Here is a 12474-nt window from a genome sequence, read left to right on the forward strand (position 1 = left end):
AAAGCAAAACATAGCCTTACTTAATCTAAAGTTCAGCTTAAGTTTGTCCATAATGTAGATAATAACTCATTTCGGTTTAAGATAGCTAAATGCCCATATATGTAATACAAATGAAAACAAAAAAATTTAAAAACTAGCAGGAACAATAATAGATTTATATCGATAACATTTATGAAAGTTGTTTTCTTAATAATATGTATGTAACTTTGACTTTTTAAATTTAGTTGTTCATTTATTTATTCAACAGACATGGACTGTTTATTATGTGTCTACCTAGGGAACAGATTTCCATGATCAAACATTCTATAATTCACCATCATCCATTTGTGGATTTAACATACTTGAAAAGGAAATCTTTTTAACAGTAAAAATATTAAGTCTATTCCTCTCTCTCTCTTTCTTGCCCAAGCTATATAAAACGGACAAAAAGCATAACACAAGGCCATGTGAAAAAGCAGGGCAGCACCAATGTGCATACTGCGTGTGCATTCCAGAAAACTTGAACGTTATCTCATAATATTGACTCTGGAATCTGTGGCCAATTCAGCCCGCAGAGAAAGACTTACATGGTAGTATCTTATTTTCATATAATAATGTCATCTGCAAAGCATTTTCATGGGTGTAATGTCACTTCAAATATGCCTTCTAGAACCCAACAACCTGAAGCAGACATATTGACAAATACCTGAACACATAGTAGTAACTCAAAAGCTACATTTTTTTTTGGCTGCACGGGGTCTTCACTGCTGCACATGGGTTTTCTCTAGTTGTGGTGAGTGGGGGCTACTCTCCTGTTGAGGAGCTCGGGCTCTAGAGCATGCAGGTTTCAGTAGCAGTGGCACATGGGCTTTAGTTGCCCCACACCATGTGGAATCTTCCCAGACCAGGCATCAGACTCTTGTCCCTTGCACTGGCAGGTGGATTCTTAACCACTGGACCACCAGGAACGTCCCCAATAGATATTTGCTGAATGAGTATATGAGTGAATATGGTTACAGGACACATAATCAAGAGCAAAGTATTAAAAGAACACAAAGACTTACTTTAGGTAAGTCCTAAAGGCATTTCAATCCAATAGCTGAATACATGTGTACTTAATTTAGTTTCTCAAATCCTCGCTGTATCTCAGGAGGGATTCTCTTCTTCTCTGGGTGGGAAAGACAACCTGTCCATGCCGATTGTGATGACAGTGATGGTGATGGTGACGACCATACAAGCTGCACACGGTTAGGCAGAATTCCCGGATGACCCAATGTCCTTCACCTTTGCATAATTCCCTCCTCTGTAAATATTATGTTACATCACATGACAAAAAGGTTTTGCAGATGTAATTAAGGTTACTAATCAATTGATCTTAAGATAGGGCTCACCCACTCACATGAGTCCTTCTCTGTTGGATGCAGAGGGGAAGTCTGAGACCTGCTTTGGCTGGCTTGAAAGACTACAAGTGTCTATTCCACGAGTTGCCCGTGGCGGGAGGGGCAGCTGAGGTCACAGGGGAAGAACCTGTGATCAGCTTCTGGGAGCTAGGAGTGGCCCCTGGCTGACAGCCAGCAAGGAAATAATAAGGGATCTCAGTTCTACAACTGCAGAACACTGAATTCTGCCAAAAGCAAGAATGATCTGGGAAGCCGCTTTCTCCCCAGAGCCTCCAGACCAGCCAGACTGGATGACACCATGGTTTCTGCCAGAGAACCAGCCATGCCATACTAGTCTTCTGGCAGACAGAGCTGTGGGTCAATATTGATACTGTTTTAAGCCACTACAGCCCCTGGAGAAGGGAATGGCTACCCACTCCAGCCTTCTGGCCTGGAGAATTCCATGGACAAAGGAGCCTGGCAGGCTACAGCCTATGGAGTCACAAAAAGTCGGACATGACTGAGCAAACTTCACTTCACTTTAAGCCACTACGTTTGTGGTAATTTCCTATTAGCAACAGAAAACCAATCCAGTTGTTGATGATATTTTTAAGGTGTGGAAAATTCCTGTGCAGTTTACGGGGAAGCCCGAGCGATGATTTAGAGAAACAGGGAAATAGGTGGGCTTGGCACCCTGGGCTGGGCAAGGTGTGGCCAGCCACCAGGAACTTCAGTATTCTGAAACGGGGTCTGACAGGCGGGAAGAAGACCATGCCATCAGCAAGAGCCTGAAAGACAGAGCATTATCTTTGGGAATCACTTAGAATAACATCGTCCTCTTTCATTCAACAAATTTATATTTGTTCTATTCTCAGTGTTGCATGTAATTACATATATGTATACCAGTCAGATGGATAAGGTCCCTGTTCTCAAGGGGCTTCCATGCTAGTGAGCATGGAGGAACCAGAGGATAAAAAAACTTTTATCAGTGTCTGAGAGCAAAGTCATTCCAGGTAATAAATGCAAGAAAGACAATGAAGCACATGAATGTGAAGGAGGCAGCCAGGTAGGGGTGGGACTGCTGGGGTTGAAGAAGGCATCCGGGGGTGGGGAGGGACATTTCAAATGAGATCCAGATAGTGCAAAGTGGCAAGATGGTAAGGTCAGAGCATTCTGGACAGAGAGAACAGCAAGTGCAAAAACCCTGAGGTCAGAAAAGCAAGTAAATAATGTGGCCAAGTCACTGGAGAGAAGGAGGTAGGCTGAAGACAGGCGGTGGAGGATCGCATCGGCATCAGGGAGGAGCTGGGATTTAAATGTGTGTGCACTGGGTTCTAAGAAGGAGAAGGGAATCATCTGATGTGGTGTTTCTAAAAGGTTGTTCTCAGGGCTAAGAGTCCAGGTAGGAGTGAGAGCAGGGAGGCCAGGGGTGAGAGGCATCAAGAGTTCTCGTTCTTGGGCCTCCCTGGTAGCCCAGTGGTAAAGAATCCACCTACCAATATGGGAGACACGGGTTCAATCCCTGATCAGGGAAGACCCCGCACATCTCAGAGCAACTAAGCTCGTGCAGCAACTACTAAAGCCCTTGCACCCTAGAGCCTGTGCTCCACAAGAGGAGTCATTGAAAAAAAAAAAGCATGCATACCACAACTAGAGAGTTGCCCCTGCTCAACGCAACTAGAGAAAAGCTCACGCAGCAGCAAAGACCCAGCCCAGCCACAAATCAATAAAAATAAATTTTTTTGAAGTATTCTGGTCCTAGCAGGATGACTCTCAATATCGGCCAATTCTTAAAAGACAAGCAGGCAAGCAAATAAAACACTTTTATTCTGAAGTAATTTGAGGTGAATTTAACTCAGATGACCATTTTATCTACTACTGTGGGCAGGAATCCCTTAGAAGAAATGGAGTAGCCATCATAGTCAACAAAAGAGTCTGAAATGCAGTACTTGGATGCAATCTCAAAAACCAAGAATGATCTCTGTTCGTTTCCAAGGCAAACCATTCAATATCATGGTAATCCAAGTCTATGCCCCGACCAGTAACGCTGAAGAAGCTGAACAGTTCTATGCAGACCTACAAGACCTTTTAGAACACCCAAAAAAGATGTCGTTTTCATTATAGGGGACTGGAGTGCAAAAGTAGGAAGTCAAGAAACATCTGGAGTAACAGACAAATTTTGCCTTGGAGTACAGAATGAAGCAGGGCAAAGGCTAATAGAGTTCTGCCAAGAGAACGCACTGGTCGTAGCAAACACCCTCTTCCAACAACACAAGAGAAGACTTTACACATGGACATCACCAGATGGCCAACACCAAAATCAGACTGATTATATTCTTTGTAGCCAAAGATGGAGAAGCGCTATACAGTCAGCAAAAACAAGACTGGGAGCTGACTGTGGCTCGGATCATGAACTGCTTATTGCCAAATTCAGACTGAAATTGAAGAAAGTGGAGAAAACCACTAGACCATTCAGGTATGACCTAAATCAAATCCCTTATGACTATACAGTGGAAGTGAGAAATAGATTTAAGGGACTAGATCTGATAGACAGAGTGCCTGATGAACTATGGACGGAGGTGTGTGACATTGTACAGGAGACAGGGATCAAGACCATCCCTATAGAAAAGAAATGCAAAAAAGCAAAATGGCTGTCTGGGGAGGCCTTACAAATAGCTGTGAAAAGAAGGGAAGCAAAAAGCAAAGGAGAAAAGGAAAGATATACCCATTTGAGTGCAGAGTTCCAAAGAATAGCAAGGAGAGATAAGAAAGCCTTCTTCAGTGATCAATGCAAAGAGATAGAGGAAAACAACAGAATGGGAAAGACTAGAGATCTCTTCAAGAAAATTAGAGATACCAAGAGAACATTTCATGCAAAGATGGGCTCAATAAAGGGCAGAAATGGTATGGACCTAACAGAAGCAGAAGATATTAAGAAGAGGTGGCAAGAATACACAGAAAAAGTGTACAAAAAAGATCTTCATGACCCAGATAATCACGATGGTGTGATCACTGACCTAGAGCCAGACATCCTGGAATGTGAAGTCAAGTGGGCCTTAGGAAGCATCACTATGAACAAAGCTAGTGGAGGTGATGAAATTCCAGTTGGGCTATTTCAAATCCTGAAAGATGACGCTGTGAAAGTGCTGCCCTCAATATGCCAGCAAATTTGGAAAACTCAGCAGTGGCCACAGGACTGGAAGAGGTCAGTTTTCATTCCAATCCCAAAGAAAGGCAATGCCAAAAAATGCTCAAACTACCTCACAATTGCATTCATCTGACATACTGGTAGAGTAATGCTCAAAATTCTCCAAGCCAGGCTTCAGCAATAAGTGAACCGTGAACTTCCAGATGTTCAAGCTGGTTTTAGAAAAGGCAGAGTAACCAGAGATCAAATTGCCAACATCCCCTGGATCATCAAAAAAGCAAGAGAGTTCCAGAAAAACATCTATTTCTGCTTTATTGACTCTGCCAAAGCCTTTCACTGTGTGGATTACAATAAACTGGAAACTTCTGAAAGAGATGGGAATACCAGACCACCTGACCTGCCTCTTGAGAAACCTATATGCAGGTCAGGAAGCAATAGTTAGAACTGGACATGGAACAACAGACTGGTTCCAAATCGGGAAAGGAGCACATCAAGGCTGTATACTGTCACCCTGCTTTTTTAACTTCTATGCAGAGTACATCATGAAAAACGCTAGACTGGATGAAGCACAAGCTGGAATCAAGATTGCCGGGAGAAATATCAATGACCTCAGATATGCAGATGACACCACTCTTATGGCAGAAGAAGAACTAAAGAGCCTCTTGCTGAAAGTCAAAGAGAAGAGTGAAAATGTTGGCTTAAAGCTCAACATTCAGAAAACGAAGATCATGGCATCTGGTCCCATCACTTCATGGGAAATAGATGGGGAAACAGTGGCTGACTATTTTTTGGGGCTCCAAAATCACTGCAGATGGTGATTGCCACCATGAAATTAAAAGACGCATACTCCTTGGAAGGAAAGTTATGACCAACCTAGATAGCATATTCAAAAGCAGAGACATTATTTTGCCAACAAACTTCCATCTAGTCAAGGCTATGGTTTTTCCAGTGGTCATGTATGGATGTGAGAGTTGGACTATAAAGAAAACTGAGGGCTGAAGAATTGATGCTTTTGAACTGTGGTGTTAGAGAAGACTCTTGAGAGTTCCTTGGATGGCAAGGAGGTTCAACCAGTCCATCCTAAAGGAGATCAGTCCTGAGTGTTCATTGGAAGGACTGATGTTGAAGCTGAAACTCCAATACTTCGGCCACCTGATGTGAAGAGCTGACTCATTTGAAAAGACCCTGATGCTGGGAAAGATTGAGGGCAGCAGTAGGGGACAGAGGATGAGATGGTTGGATGGCATCCCCGATTCGATGGACATGAGTTTCAGTAAACTCTGGGAATTGGTGATGGACAGGGATGCCTGGCGTGCTGTGGTCCATGGGGGTCTCAAAGAGTCGGACACGACTGTGCGACTGAACTGAAGACATTAACGTTGGTGCAGTTTTTATTAAGTAAACTACATACTGCATTCACATTTTACCAGTTTTTTCACTAACGTCATCTGTCTGTTCCAAGATCGAATCCAGGACACTGTCATGTTGCATTTAGGACTTAATTCTTTCTAGTGTTTTATTTAAGGATGCACAAATGTAAACCCAGCTGTAAGTTTATTAGGCTTTTAGCTCTTGTATTACTGTACACCAAAACAAACTCATAAGTTATTTTCATGCAAAACTGAAAAAAAAATTAAAACCAATATAACTCAAATTAATTTACTATGATGATTATTTTTTTAAACGAAAATCAATTGTTGCTTTGCTAAATGAGTATGCAGCACTGCTACGGCCTGAGGGCTTTCACATTCTCTGTCCCTACCCTATTTACTTCTTCCCACCACTGTTATCTATTTGGTCAACTGCAAAACCTTATTTCACACAGCAAGCCATGACATATTGGGTTTTCAGTAGGCTCAGACTCGCCCCTACTCTATTTTTTCACACTATCGCCTCTCCTTCCAACCACTGAACTGAGATAATAAAAGCAGTGGCAGGTGGACCCAGTGAACTGTAAACTTAAACACAAACCTGGTGATGGTACGAGCAGTAGTACTTTTCAGAAGATGCCAATCAGAGAATTAGATATGCTTATATTAACTGTTTAAAAGGTTATTGTTGAAATAAAAAAAAAAAAACACCACCCGAGATGCTATTTTACAAATACATCTGTAAGCCCTAGTTTAAGAAAACACTGCAGTGATGCTACACATAATGTATGATGAGAATCTAGATTATTTAAAGCCTCCTGGAGATGAAGGAGATTGAGTGGGAGTTACTGAGGTACATGGGGAGGGGGTGGAAGTAGTCAGAAGAGCAGGTGCAAAGACTTGAAGGAGGCGTGAGAGAAGGTCTCGCATTTTTCTACTTTTTATTGGAGTTTAGCTGCTTTGCAGTGTTAATTTCTACTGTATGACAAAGCAAATCGGCTATCAGTTCAGTTCAGTTCAGTCGCTCAGTTGTGTCCGACTCTTTGCAACCCCATGAACTGCAGCACGCCGGGCCTCCCTGTCCATCACCAACTCCCGGAGTTTACTCAAACTCATCTCCATTGAGTCAGTGATGCCATTGAATCGGCTATACATATACATATATTCCGCCCTTTTTGGATTTCCCTCCCTTTTAGGTCACCAGAGAGCCATGAGTAAAGTTCCCTGTGCTATACAGTAGGCTCTAGTTAGCTGTCTATTTTATCCATCATATCAATAGTGTACGTGTGTCAGTCCCATTCGGGGGTCTCATATTTTTCAAGCTGTATGTATTTCAGCCCGGAGAGTCTAGGGAGTGAGGGTGCAGATAAGAGAGGTGCTGGGGAGGGGCCAGCACCAGGTGCGGTGGCTGGGCAAGTCAGAAGGGGGCAGCCAGGTTGTTCATATGTGTTCTTCTAGGTTTGCGGAGAACTAAAAAGTTTTGAGGTGGAGTGTTAACGTGATTGGGTTTGCCTATTAGAGACATGACTTTGTCTCCTGTGAGAGTCAGATTTGAGGCACGAAGATCAGAACAAAAAGATTTTGTTGGGCCAGGTGGGAGAGGATGAGATTTGATCTCGTCTCACAGTGAGAACACAGAAGAATGAAATCGACATCTGAAAGGTAGAATCAAAAGGATTTGGGTATGAATGGGCTGTGGAAGTAAGGAATTGGGAGAGGGATCTTGAAGGCTGCTTGAAGGTTTCTGGAATGGCAACTAATAACACAGCATTTAAGGTTATTTAGAGTCTACAACTTGATTTTTTTTTTCTTAAACTGTTTTTAATGTTTTGCTTCCCCAGCATTAATAATAACAACTAGAGCATAGGGCTTACTACGTCAGGAAGTGTTCTAAGTGCCCCATATATATTTTATTGACTCTAAAAGCTCATTAACTATAAGATGCACCATTATCCCATGTACTATTAGAAGAAAAATTACTGTCAATTAAATATGCTTGACACACAAGACACATCCTGATTTCAAAGTAATAGATATCCTGGACTCAATGATTTATCGCATGCACTCATTTTATCTTTATGTCAAGCCCTCTGAAGTAGATTCTATAATTATCCTCATTGTTCAAATGAGGAAAACAGAGGCAGAGAGATTACAAAACTTGTTCTCTCCAGTCTCTATCCAGGTAGTCAGTGGTAGGGCCAGAATTTGGATCCAGGCAGTCTGGCTTTAAAGTCTGTGCTCTTAGCTCCAAGGATAGGTATTGAATAAAGCACTACATTCAAGTTCATCCCACTCTAATGACTGATATTTGTGTTAGAGATGAAACTAGAAACACCTGAGAAGCAGCACCTGCTTTGTAGTTCCACCCTATAAAACACTGGATTGAACCCTCAGGCCAGTGACTGCGGGGAGGGCACCATCCTGGCACGGAGGACCGAGAACACCTTGTTCTATCTGGCAGAAAGCACTGCATTCCTTCAAGTGTGTTTCCTGACTCTAAGCTATGACATTTCTTGTTGGAGAGACAAGGTGTATAACTGGGCATGTTTGAAACAACCATCATCTGTCAGAGAGCTGTGCTGTTTTCAATATTCCAAAGGCCAAAAGGTAGGTAACAAATAACTAGGACTTTGGGTCAGGTTGAGGAATGATCAATTGATACATTTTTAAATCAAGAAATCTTTACGAGAGTGTGCTATGTGCCAGGCACTGGGGTAGGCCCAGGAAATCCAGAGATAAATTAAGCCCCAGACTTGTCATCACATCTAGATGGAAGGGGTGGTCAGACAAGTACATTACAACCCACAGAGGTAATTGTCATGGACTGACTTCAAATCTTTCAAAGTAATCCAAGGATGAGGAAATGGTGAGGGTGTAGCTGAAACATGATGGTTCATGTGTGAATTGTTGACACTGGGTTTTACATATATGAGTTCAATACACTATTATACTTCTAAATACATAAAACAAAATCTCTATGATAAATGAGGTGGAAGAAAACAGGGTGAAGAACACGTTCAAAAGGACTCTACACCACATGGAAAAAACCTAAGGGTTCATCAACAGATAAATTGTGTGTGTGTGTATGTCCATCAACACATACAGTAGAATACCATGCAGTCATAAAAAGAATGAAACCTTGCCATTAGCAGCAACATGGAAGAACTTGGGGGGCATTATGCTAAGTGAAATAAATCAGTCAGAGAAAGATAAATACGTATGATGTTGCCTATATATGTATTATGTTTATTCTAAAAACTACAGCAAACTAGCTGTAACAAAAGAAGCAGAGAGAGAGAACAAACTACTGGTTATCAGTTATGGGGGACAATAAAGGGGTGGGGGAGTGGGAGGCGCAAACCACTGGGTGTAAGACAGGCACAAGGATGCATTTAAAACATGGGGAATATAACCAATATTTTGTAATAACTGCAAACTACAAACAATTATAAAAGTCAGTATTTCATAGTAACCTTTAAAAATTTAGAAATTAGTTTTTTAATTTTTAAAAAGGAGCCCATCCCAAGTTTAAAGAAAGGAAGTTTTATGGGCTTTATTTTTTTAAAAATGACATTTTAATTAGCCTTGAGAGATTGTGACTTAAAAGGAAAACAGTGCCTGAAGGAAACTGCCAAGAATAGGCATCTAGCATAGCATGCCATCCACATTGATTATTATTTGTAGGATTTTGTGTATTTTGGTAATAAAAATCTACTAAAAAAAGGCATTTATTCAGTACAGTGAAAGCATAGGAGAATGAGAAAAATATTCTACTCCAAGAATTCCTAAGTCCTCAGATCTAGGCAACAGTAAAGGCAGGTCTCTAAGTAACTGGATGATCAGCAGAGAAGGTTGTGAACCTTCTGAAAATGATACGTAAGTGAGGGGGTGTGACTGTCAATACTGCCACACACCCATCTCATAAGATATCACGTTCAAATCCACTTCATTCCTGATCACTTTTCCTCTTTTTTTCTTAGGAATTTTTTTTTTTTAATATCCTTATTTAGTGGAATTGCCAGGAAGGAAAAAAATCTTTCTCTACCCTTCTAGGTTCCTTTGGCTGGTTTAAGAATTAAATTGACATAAGACAGACTAATATGAGAAAAATCAAATAAAAGTGTACTAACATGAAACCACTACACCATTCAGGTATGACCTAAATCAAATCCCTTATGATTACACAGTGGAAGTGAGAAATAGATTTAAGGGCCTAGATCTGATAGACTGAATGCCTGATGAACTATGGACGGAGGTTCATGTCCAGTTCTAACTGTTGCTTCCTGACCTGCATATAGGTTTCTCAAGAGGCAGGTCAGGTGGTCTGGTATTCCCATCTCTTGAAGAATTTTCCACAGTTTATTGTGATCCACACAGTCAAAGGCTTTGGCATAGTCAATAAAGCAGAAATAGATGTTTTTCTGGAACTCTCTTGCTTTTTCCATGATCCAGCAGATGTTGGCAATTTGACATTTTACAGGAGACAGGGATCAAGACCATCCCCATGGAAAAGAAATGCAAAAAAGCAAAATGGCTGTCTGAGGAGGCCTTACAAATAGCTGTGAAAAGAGACGTGAAAAGGAGATATAAGCATCTGAATGCAGAGTTCCAAAGAATAGCAAGGAGAGATAAGAAAGCCTTCCTCAGCGATCAATGCAAAGAGATAGAGGAAAACAACAGAATGGGAAAGACTAGAGATCTCTTCAAGAAAATTAGAGATACCACGGGAACATTTCATGCAAAGATGGGCTCAATAAAGGACAGAAATGGCATGGAACTAACAGAAGCACAAGATATTAAGAAGAGATGGCAAGAATACACAGAAGAACTGTACAAAATAGATCTTCACGACCCAGATAATCACGATGGTGTGATCACTCACCTAGGGCCAGACATCCTGGAATGTGAAGTCAAGTGGGCCTTAGAAAGCATCACTGCGAACAAAGCTAGTGGAGGTGATGGAATTCCAGTTGAGCTATTTAAAATCCTGAAAGATGATGCTGTGAAAGTGCTGCACTCAATATGCCAGCAAATTTGGAAAACTCAGCAGTGGCCACAGGACTGGAAAAGGTCAGTTTTCATTCCAATCCCAAAGAAAGGCAATGCCAAAGAATGCTCAAATTATCGCACAATTGCACTCATCTCACACGCTAGTAAAGTAATGCTCAAAATTCTCCAAGCCAGGCTTCGGCAGTATGTGAACCATGAACTTCCAGATGTTCAAGCTGGTTTTAGAAAAGGCAGAGGAACCAGAGATCAAATTGCCAACATCCGCTGGATCATGGAAAAAGCAAGAGAGTTCCAGAAAAACATCTATTTCTGCTTTATTGACTATGCCAAAGCCTTTGACTATGTGGATCACAATAAACTGTGGAAAATTCTGAAAGAGATGGGAATACCAGATCACCTGACCTGCCTCTTGAGAAACCTATATGCAGGTCAGGAAGCAACAGTTAGAACTGGACATGGAACAACAGACTGGTTCCAAATAGGAAAAGGAGCACGTCAAGGCTGTATATTGTCACCCTGCTTACTTAACTTATATGTAGAGTACATCATGAGAAACGCTGGGCTGGAAGAAACACAAGCTGGAATCAAGATTGCTGGGAGAAATCTCAATAACCTCAGATATGTAGATGACACCACTCTTATGGCAGAAAGTGAAGAGGAACTAAAGAGCCTCTTGATGAAAGTGAAAGAGGAGAGTGAAAAAGTTGGTTTAAAGCTCAACATTCAGAAAACTAGGATCATGGCATCTGGTCCCATCACGTCATGGCAAATAGATGGGGAAATAGTGGAAACAGCGTCAGATTATATTTTGGGGGGCTCTAAAATCACTGCAGATGATGACTGCAGCCATGAAATTAAAAGACGCTTACTCCTTGGAAGGAAAGTTATGACCAACCTAGATAGCATATTCAAAGGCAGAGACGTTACTTGCCAACAAAGGTCCGTCTAGTCAAGGCTATGGTTTTTCCAGTAGTCATGTATGGATGTGAGAGTTGGACTGTGAAGAAAGCTGAGCGCCAAAGAATTGATGCTTTTGAACTGTGGTGTTGGAGAAGACTTCTGAGAGTCCCTTGGACGACAAGGAGATCCAACCAGTCCATTCTAAAGGAGATCAGTCCTGGTTGTTCTTTGGAGGGAATGATGCTAAAGCTGAAACTACAGTACGTTGGCCATCTCATGTAAAGAGTTGACTCATTGAAAAAGACTCTGATGCTGGGAGGGATTAGGGGCAGGAGGAGAAGGGGATGACAGAGGATGAGATGGCTGGATGGCATCACCGACTTGATGGAGGTGAGTATGGGTGAACTCCGGGAGTTGATGATGGACAGGGAGGCCTGGCATGCTGCAATTCATGGGGTTGCAAGGAGTCGGACACGACTGAGCAACTGAACTGAACTGAACATGAATACAACGCAGGAAAACAGTCAAAACCCTCACCTTAAATACCATCATTGCTGTTGCTGCTTAGTTGCTAAGTCCTGTCCAATTCTTTGGGACTCAATGGACTGTAACACACCAGGCTCCTCTGTCCATGGAATTTTCCAGGCAAGAATAGTGCTTGTTGTTGTTCAGTCACTAAGTCGTGTCT

Source organism: Bos taurus, chromosome 11 (genome assembly GCF_002263795.3).
Source record: "Bos taurus isolate L1 Dominette 01449 registration number 42190680 breed Hereford chromosome 11, ARS-UCD2.0, whole genome shotgun sequence".
Classification (NCBI taxonomy): domain Eukaryota; kingdom Metazoa; phylum Chordata; class Mammalia; order Artiodactyla; family Bovidae; genus Bos; species Bos taurus.